General features: G+C 37.5%; 1 long non-coding RNA gene across 1 annotated transcript; it reads right to left on the bottom strand.

The window, feature by feature from the left end:
• Positions 1 to 6,232: 6,232 nt before the first annotated feature.
• On the bottom strand, positions 6,233 to 10,041 carry LOC146002616 (uncharacterized). Its single transcript, XR_014443732.1, has 3 exons — positions 10,006 to 10,041; positions 8,871 to 9,000; positions 6,233 to 6,312 (listed from the first exon to the last, which is right to left on the bottom strand). It is a non-coding gene; the product is annotated as an uncharacterized LOC146002616 (long non-coding RNA).
• Between the last annotated feature and the right edge of the window lie 228 nt (positions 10,042 to 10,269).

Raw genomic sequence — 10,269 nt, 5'->3', positions numbered from 1 at the left:
TACCTGCTACATCTGCACTGCCATTCAATACATCATTAAAATGCCTTCTCCACCTTTCTAAAATTTCATTAGTGTCACTAATTATATCGCCTGTTTCATTTCTACAGACTGTTGTCCTTGGTTTAAAAACATCTTTTGTATTATTTACCAGCTTATACATCTGTCTTACATTCTTCTGCTCATGCAGGCTTTCCAACTGCTTCATCTCTTGCTTCATCCATTCCCTTTTTCTTTTCCTATGGACTCTCTTCTCAATCCTTCTTTTCTCTTGATATTCATCCCTAGCTCTCCTTGTTGCACTTCTTTGCTGCATCCTCTTATATACATAATTCTTTTCTTTGGTTACATTTTGACATTCCTCATCGAACCACGTTTCTTTCTTTACTGGCTTTTGTGTTTCAAGTATTTCCTTTGCTACATTACTGATCCTCAGCTTATATCTATCCCACCTCTCATCTACATTTTCCACTTCTGCCGGTTTCATCCCGACGAATCCCTCTTGTAGTTTACTTCTGTACCTCTCAACCACCGTTGGATTTCTTAACTGCGTGACATTAAATTTAATCAGGCTAGTCGCCTTCATTTTTCGACTATTAGATATTCTTGCTCTAATCCTTCCCATAATCAAATAATGGTCGGAATCAATATTAGCCCCTCTAAAAGATCTAACATCAATGATATCTGATCTATGTCTACAATCTATTAGCATGTGGTCAATTTGATTGTAAGTTTTTCCATCCGGGGCTCTCCATGTCATTTTATGAATATCCTTGTGCTGGAACAGAGTTGTTGTTATTACTTGATTCCGAGATGCTCCAAACATTATTAGCCTCATACCATTGTTATTTGTTACTTTATGCATACTTTGTTTACCAATTGTTGGTTGATACACGTCTTCAATGCCTATCTGGGCATTGAAGTCTCCAATTACTATTTTTATGTCATTTTTTGGGCAATCATCAAATGCTTTCTCTAACGCATCATAGAAATCTTCTTTTACATCATCTGTGGATACTTCCGTGGGTGCATGTGCATTGATTATACTGTAATTAAAGAACTCTCCTTTAACTCTTAATGTCGATAATCTTGAACTTATAGCTTTAAATCCTATCACTAGATGTTTTAGTTGTTTATGTATTATAAACCCAGTTCCTAGCATATGCAGCCTTTCATCACAGCTATAGAATACAGTTGCTTCTCTCTTTTCCAAAACTCCTTTTCCGATCCAACGTACTTCTTGCAATGCCACTATCGCAGGCTTATAATTATTTAGTTGATCCAGCAACATCCTCAATGCACCTGCCCTATACAAAGATAGCACATTCCAGCTCCCTACATATAGATCCCTTCCCTTTCCATAATTCGCTTGTCCATTGTTCACGCCAGTCCGTCGTCGGTAGATCTGTCCGGCTACATTTCTTTGAGGTCTCGTAACGTGGTTCCTTTTGTGGGATGGGGTTGTCGGCCCCACGCCCAACCCCCATTCTTGGAGGACCAGGATTTGTTTAGGGTTTACTCCCGTAGGGCAGCTGGCTTCACTATGCCTTACGAGTCTGCCCCACCCTTGGTTTTCTGTCAGGGTATCCTTCCCTTAGCCTTTGGGGATCCCTCCCCTCCCTGCAAGGCAGCAGGGGCTGAGCTTAGTGGCGGCTCTCCTCGCCACATCGCAGGATTTTCATCGGAGCCTTGCAGTATTTACCGAGATGCAGTTGCCACTCCACATCTCGCTGCCTCCTCCAATCCTGCTGCTGCTTGTCCGCGACTGTTTCCAGCTAATCAACATATCTGCTGGCCGTTCCCCTATCCGCAACCTGGGGACGCGCCTGGTGGCATACAGCTCTGCCTCTGGGAAGATAACCCAGCCCAGGAACATATCCCTTCTAATAGCACATTAAATCATTTCCAGGATATTAAGCTTATTCCTATATAAAGGAGTCAATTTTTACTTCTCAAACATTTACAGCAGAATTAAACAATTTCCCGTGAATTGCATAGCTCACAGGATACTTCAGACTTCAGAAAGTGTCGCGTTGGTATATAAACGGTAAGTTTCGTGTTTAAGAGTCTATTTCGCATTTTGCAGTTCATTTCGCATCATTTCGTGACAAAACAGAGTAGGAAAATGCACCTCACACCTTTCAGAAACATGAAAAATTAACATTAGAATGTGTTAATTCACATTTCGTGTTTTCGTCAAAAACGAAATATGCATGCCTCTACCAATGGCATATCCCCAGAGAGTCCCAGTTCCTCTGCAGCAGAAGGAAGAGGACATGAAGACAGCCAACTTCTTGTGGAGTGAGTTACAACATTAATACAGTTAAAATCAGGACCGGCTCAATCGTACGTGCAACACGTGCATTTGCACGGGGCGGCAAGCTCAAGGGGGCGGCAAAATATATAAAAAATGGAAGCTGCATTATTTGAAGCAGTTTGGTCTTCTTGGGGAAGAGAAAATTCAAATTAAATCCATTTGCATATGCAGTATAAAGCAGAAACGGATGAGAAATGCAAAGAGTAACTGCGAAAGAAAGCGGTGCGGAAAGTTTGTATTAGTTGTCCTCTTACAAAAGCAGCTATCCTCCGCCCCCGCCCCCTGTCATCGAGATTTGAGTTAGACTGACGTGTCGCATTCGGAAATAGTCGGAAATAGTGCTGCATTGTTCTTTAACGTGTTGATCGCGAAGGTGGTGGTGATAGATATTGTCGAATCGCGCAAGACGCAATAGTAAGTACGAATATCCGATGTTTTTGTCGTTGCTGGTTGCACCTCATTTGCGTTCTTGACGGTGTAACGATAGTGTAGTTAGTGTATGTCGTGTGTGAGAATGCGCGCGCTATGGTTCTGTTATTCGTGACATTGCAAACAGAAAAGCTAGAAAAGTTCATTTGTAAGCTTTCCAACTTAAAGGGGAAATAGTGTAATCATGAAGAAATCGTGGTTTACTAGGCGTATTTAATTGTACATACATAGTTTATTGTAGTGATGAAGTGAAGATATGTTACTTCATGTATAACGTTCTGGAAAATGTACATAATTATGTACAGTATAAATAGTCATGAAGAAATAATGAAACGAAACAGCAGAGCTGAGAGTTCTGAACGTCGGCAGTGAGTAAATGCAACAGATATTTTATTATTATTAGGCTTAAATATATATTATTTTTTAATTTATGAATAACTTATCTTCTCACATTATGTATTCTTTCATTTTATTATGTTAAAAATTGGTTATACCATGTGAAATTGCCACGGATAACAAGCTTAGTTGTTCAAACATTACGTTTTCTTTGTACGTATTTTGGAGTGGGGGCGGCAAGAAGTAAAATTGCACGGGGTGGCAACATTCCTAGGGCCGGGACTGGTTAAAATAGATGTTGCAATATTGTAAAACTAAATGTTACTGAGAGTAATTTGCGGAATATTATAAAATTGAGTATTTATATTTATTTATATGTTTCTTCGTAATTGTCAACGAGCCGGAAATATTATGTGCTCTTTAATAAATTTGTATATGTGATTGTTTTTATATATAGCTATAACAAATTATTGCTATTACAGGATTTCCATATCTCTGGGGTTAATTAAAGCTGCTCATAAAGACAACAATATGACGGAATGTAATCAAAGTAGGCTGTGAAATACTTAGTTATCCATAAAATAGAAAAAAATTAAATATATTTTCTGTATACCTCTTCACCAATTCACACTGTACAAATTATACAACTTTGGGAAATTGTACTGAATAATTTTGAAAATGGATTTATAAATACTGCATTATGTGATCTTCACTTCCTTTGAAGTATTTCAACCTGTTTTACCAAACTACAAATATTGTAGATGTCAATAAAGGAAGTCGACCCAAGCGAATTGGATTATGATGAATAATCTGCAAATTTGAATGTAGAAAATGATACTAATTGTCGACCATGCACAAAATAAACTTTTCCCAGATATCTCTGCTATATCTTCAATCCATGTATTCTTACTTTATTCAATCTCTTCACACGAATTTCGCACTTTGTTATTTTCGAAATTTGGAGATTATACAAGGGCCTCCAATCAAGTAGTCGGATATATAACAAAAAGTTTGCAAATACATTTTTACATTCCTTTCTTTGAACTGTCAAGAGACAAGACACATCTTGCAATATCTTCTTTAGTAGATGAGGAAGCTAATCAAACTCTTCTAAAAAAGTCTAAGGAAAATAATTATTAAAAAAAAATAAAAGCAAATGTTTCCACTTCAATCGATAAAGAAGCTAGTATCTACAATATAAATAACCCTTACGCAGATGTTTCAATGAATGCCAAAGTGTAAAAATTTTGTGTGATCATTTGGTATATATGTATGTAGACTATGTTACATTCTATTTTTTGTATAGTGCCAAAATATATCAAATGGAAAATAGTTCCCGTTCTTGGTTTCGCCTCAACGGAACTAATTTCTTCCTGGGGCTCAATTGTTTTTAAAAAATGGCGTAGATATTAGTTTCATCCCTAACCGATTCCGAAAACGAGAACGCAATAGGGAAAGGATTTGTATATACTGTTTATATCAGTGGCGGCGATTGGGTTCCAAAACTAGGGAGGCAAGGTGCCATAACTGGGGGGGCAAAGAGAGTTTACTTTCCCTCGTAGATTAGGTTTAGCATAGTGTGGGGGCAAGAGTGGCAAAAAGTGCCCCAATTGCCCCCCCTAATCGCCGCCAATATATATATATATATATATATATATATATTCCTTTTATTCGTGACGTGAATCTGAGTCTCTACTTACTTTCATTCTTTATAGCCAATTTCAACTTACGTAAAGTTCCCCGTGCATATAGCACCGTGCCATGAAGGCAAATTTAGGGGATGTGAGGACAGGACCCCACATATTCTGGATCTCGACCACTTTGGAGGTGATGTGATCAGCACCATGCTCCGGCCGCTTTTACTCTCCAGGGTTGCCTCCAGGTACCCATTGATTTGAGGCTGGGTGAACCCTAGAGCCGCTATATGCGGGGACAAGGGTGGAAAATATCCAACCTTAGATTACCCATCCCAGGAAACAAACCCGGGTCTCCCGCGTGGTAGTCAGACACCCTTCTGCGGTTGGCAAAATTTGAATCAGAATAAAAATATTTATTTTCTTCGACGAGAAGATCTTGGAACAGCTAGTGTACAAAATTTACTCCTGTTGTACAGCTCGGAAGAACACTATTACAGTCTCGGACATTTCTGGGTTGAAGAATCCTATTAACTTTCAATGTGATTCGTTACAGCCCAGAAGTGTCCATGACTGTACAGTCTTATCTCACAGAGAATACGGCAAAAGTACAACACATACTTTTACAATTACAGTAAATGGTCAGAAGAAATTGCTTATTCTCTTTCAGGCATGTGTTGAGTTTTATTTTTTTAATTAAATGTGCGCGAATCTCAATATTTTCACATCTCACAATTCTGCTTTTGATCATGGTGGTCAAAAAACTATCAGATTTTACATTACATAGCGTGTAATCGTAATATAGCTATCAAACTAACTATCCTTCTTAAACCCGAAGGTTCATGGCTGCAGCAACACAGGCCTTCCATCTGTCCCTATCCTGAACAAGATCTATATACTCTTTTCCATTCCTACCGATTTCCATCTCAACGTTATCTCCCCATCTTCGTCTTGACCTTCCTACTGGTCTCTTACCATTAGGTTTCCGAACAAGAATCCTGTAAACTCCTCTTTCCTCTCCCATTCGAGCCACATGGCCTGCCCACCTATGTCTCAAATAATATATTTACGTATTTGTACTCGAATGTGAATATAATATACACACACGGACACATACACACACACACACACAGAGACACACACAAATATACACACTTCACATGTATTAAGGCAAGTCTGGCCTATAACTTTTTCTCACTTATAGCCTATACGTAGGCATAGACAACTATGTAAATTCATACTTGTCAAATAGTTACTGTGTGACAGGTAACCGACTTAAAATTGTAGACATGTCGTTTTCATTTTCTACTACTTATCCAGCAGTAGATTTAATATAATAATATTAAAAACGCTAAATAATTAAAGTATTTATTATTGTGAACATATTTTTAATTTTGTTTGGTGCATTATACATAGTACAGTACAATATATGGAAGTTACATTGAGATATCTCAATTGGCCAAATGTGACGCCCAAAATCCACTTAGCATAATATATTTTTATCTGTAACGTTCTTCTTGGACGGGGTCTCATGTCAACTCATATTTCCAGCCACAATTATTTGTTATTATTTTTATCCCCAGAAGAATGGAGGAAATCCTGGAAAAAGAATATCCTATTAAAAATTTGTAAAAACCAACATTTTCAAATATGTCTGTGTTCATTATTTATAATTCACTGTAATATTACGAACTCATAATGTTATTCAGATTCAATGAGGGCCTCCCCCATGGTGCAGCGGTAGCGTCATTACCTTGTAATCAAAGTGTCCCGGGTTCGATCCCCGGTGGAGGCACAAGTGGTGGTTCGGATCCTGAAAGTGGCAAACTTATGCAATTATGTGCTATGAGAATTGTAGTTGTAGAATTTTTATATCTCCAACAAAACGTATTACAAATGTTTATCTATTATTCCCAAAGTAAAAAATGTATAGTTTTCCTCTGTACATTGTAACAAACCTTGAAGACTCATAGAAAGGTGTGGAAGTATAAGCTCATTCAAAATCTTATTGTATAGGTGATGTGATCAGCACTTCTTTATGGGAGGCTGGGAGAACCCCAGGGCTGCCATATGTTCTTAAAATTTCCCCACCTGAGATTAACTACCCCGAGACTTGAACCCAGGTCGCCTAAAAGGCAATCAGACGTCATACCTACTTAATCATCATGGTTCCGATTATAACTTAAATAAGTTACATAATTCAAATCTGATAAATATGGAGAATTAGTAGATGGCAGTATTACATTAATGAAACCTATTAACTTGATGAGTTTTTATTCAATTTCGTATCCCTATTTCTATAGCATTTTAGCATTTTAATTATTTTGTGTGTAAAATATAGCTCTGCCCTGTCAAGTTGCCCCCCCTTTCACCACATGGCACAAACGATTGAAATATGTCATAAGATTTTTGCCGGATTGTGCCGTTTTACTTTCGTTTGTACTATTACGGTTCTCGAGTAATCGTAAATTGAAATTGTGGGGGCCAACTTGACGCAGCCCCCCCCCCCCCCCACACACACACAGATTTGTACCGTCACAAAAATAACGAAACTGGAATATTTTATGTTTGTGCCGTTTTGTGACACATTTTTTTTTCGTTTGTACCGTAATGGTTTTCCAGAAACTTTTAGTATCTTCAAACCCTCCTTTATTGAATATTAATTACTGTAAAACCGAAATGGCACAAACGAAAATTTGAACGGCACAAACCGGCACAAACGAAGTACTATATATTTCATATATTTCATATGTTTTTTGTCATCCAGCATTCTGTGGGGGGCAGCCCCCCAAATTTGAATTTGATTTTCTCGAAAACCGTTACGGTACAAACGAAAAAAAAGTGTCACAAGACGGCACAAATCTCAAATATTCCAGTGTCGTTATTTTTGTGACTGTACAAATATGTGGGGGGGGGGGGCGCGTGAAGTTGGTCCCTCAATTTCAATTTACGATTACTCGAGAACCGTAATAGCGTATTAATCCATAAGATTTCATTTTATTTAAACCTTCTCTGGAAGTTTCATATTGACCAGGGCATTTACTTGTTTTCTCACCAGTCGTCTACCCTCTGTGGTGTTTCAATATTGCACAGTTAAGCGTTAAGCAAAACATCCTGATGTGTTGAGAAAACAGGAGTTCGATCCCATCATTCTACTTAATGATGGGATCGAAACCTACCACTCCCACAATAAATCAATGGGTGATGTAGCTTATTCATCATTCATCCTCATAAATGATGAGAGCACTTGTCATTAAGATTCTATTTGCTTAGAATCTCTAAGCAAGTAGAAAAGATAAAGGGTCACTCATTCGGTTTTATGAACCTTCAAACCTGAATCATGCATGTTGGTTGGATAAATACCTGCCTATCTGAAGAATGATAATGATGAATTTAAAATGACGTAGAATACAATTTATCTAAACTCTCTTTGGACTTCGTTGCTTGTTGACCAGCGACACTATGACCTCTCCTCTCAAGTCCTCTCTCAGCCTCCTCTCTCTCTCAAATCCAAATCAAAAGTCAGTCCTCTCCCAGCCTGACTACCCTCTAAAAACCCAAGCCATGGAACTCTTCCTCCATGCCGAATCGTGAGTATTCTACCTGTTTATTGCAAACAGCTGACCACCTATTTTCCTGATCAAACTCCTGTTTCCTCAACACATCAGGAAGTTTTGTTTAACGCTTAACTGTGCAATATTGAAATACCACAGAGGGTAGACGACTGGTGAAAACAAGTGAATTCCCTGGTCAATATGAAGCTTCCAGAGACGGTTTAAATAAAATACAATCTTATGTATTAATACGATAGTACAAACGAAAGTAAAAGCGGCACAATCCGGCTCAGAAGAAGGAGAATTTTATGACATATTTCAATCGTTTGCATATCATAACATGGCAGTAAAATTAAACGTAAGTATAGAAAAACGTTCTCACAATGACACAAATGGAACAATACATTTTCTTAGATGGTTATTACAACTATATTCTTACAAAATTTGCAAATATTCTTCTGTTTACTGTAATTAGGACATTTCTTCTTAATAATGAAATATTTTTGCTGTAAGAGTTACTATACCGTGTTTTAAACTACATATTGGTAAGACGAAAAAAATGAACTAAATAACAGAAATTAGTATTGACACGTAAGAACTCACCCCACATGAAATTGGCCGTTTTCATATTTTCTCCTTTATCTTGAAGAGGCACTTGAGCTCCCTGAGGATATGGCATTGGCATAGGAATAGCAACTGCTACGCAGACAAGCAGTGCGAGGAATACAATGACCTGGAAATAACAATGAAACAATTTCAATTACTTAGTCCGTGTGTTATAGAAGTAATCATTGTTCTTCAAGTTATTTTTTCTTCTTAGACGTTTTCTTGGTTAACACTGACAGTAACCTTGATCCGTACTCTTTCCAGTGGCGTTCATTCGCAGTACTGCGCGAGTCGTGTGTGAGTTTTACGTGCTGAAAATGGCTGCAGCGATAAAGAATTCCGCCAAAGGCGAAGTGCGGGCTGTGATACGGTTTCTCCAGGCAAAAGGAGAATGTCCAGCGGACATTAATCGTTATTTTGCGGTAGTTTATGGAAACATTATGAATTTTCAAAATGTGAGGAAGGGGTATCGTGCCTTTGTTGACGATGAATGTCCGTTGGACATTCGCATTTTGCCTGGAGAAACCGTATTACAACCTGCACTTCACATTTGGCGGGATTCTGGCCAAAGCCATTTCCAGCATGTGAAACTCACACAAGACTCGCGCAGTACTGCGAATGAACGCTACTGGATCTGGAAACAGTAAGGATCAAGGTTACTGTCAGTGTTATCAATCTATGGCTTATATATTTTCCCCAGTTATATATCCGTTGTATCTTTATTTTCCTCACACGCCTTGCATATTTTTTTAAGGAAGAAAAACTTTGAATATAACTGAAAATTACACAGTGTATTATTAACATTTCAATTAACAAAAAAATAACAATTACACAGTGTATTATTAAAAACTAATAAAAACAACAATTAAAATTACAAATTAACAACTGATCACAGCTTTTATGAAATGAAAGAATGCTCATTGAAATATTTGCACTGTAAATTGTACATCTTGATTAAAATGTTAGCATTAAATGGGTTTAAAAAGTGATTATGAAGAAGATTTCAAATGTTTGAAAACATTATCAGAAACACGAAACAACAAAGTTAGCATGTATTTGTTACAATTGAAAACAATATCTACCGATATGATAATAGAGACAGTGACAGTTTTAAAACTCACTAAGTGCTTACCTTAGAAAACATAATGGTGTTTCGATGCTTTGAAGTTCCAAATCAAATTGTGACTGTATCTAATGTTTTGAACTTTTAAATACAATTTGGTCCTTGTACTTGACGCCAGAGTAAATATGAGAATTTCGTATGACTAGCTTCAGAACAATTCAACCGCCAATCTCAAGGAGATATGAACGATTTCTCATCATTGTCAAGGACCTTGCATAACAACGGTCAATCATTAGTATAAGTCGTTAAGGCCGTACTAAAGGCAATTTTGTG

The sequence above is a fragment of the Lepisma saccharinum genome, chromosome 18 (assembly GCF_977018435.1).
Source record: "Lepisma saccharinum chromosome 18, izLepSacc3.1, whole genome shotgun sequence".
Lineage (NCBI taxonomy): Eukaryota > Metazoa > Arthropoda > Insecta > Zygentoma > Lepismatidae > Lepisma > Lepisma saccharinum.
This window is presented reverse-complemented; position numbering and strand designations above follow the sequence as displayed.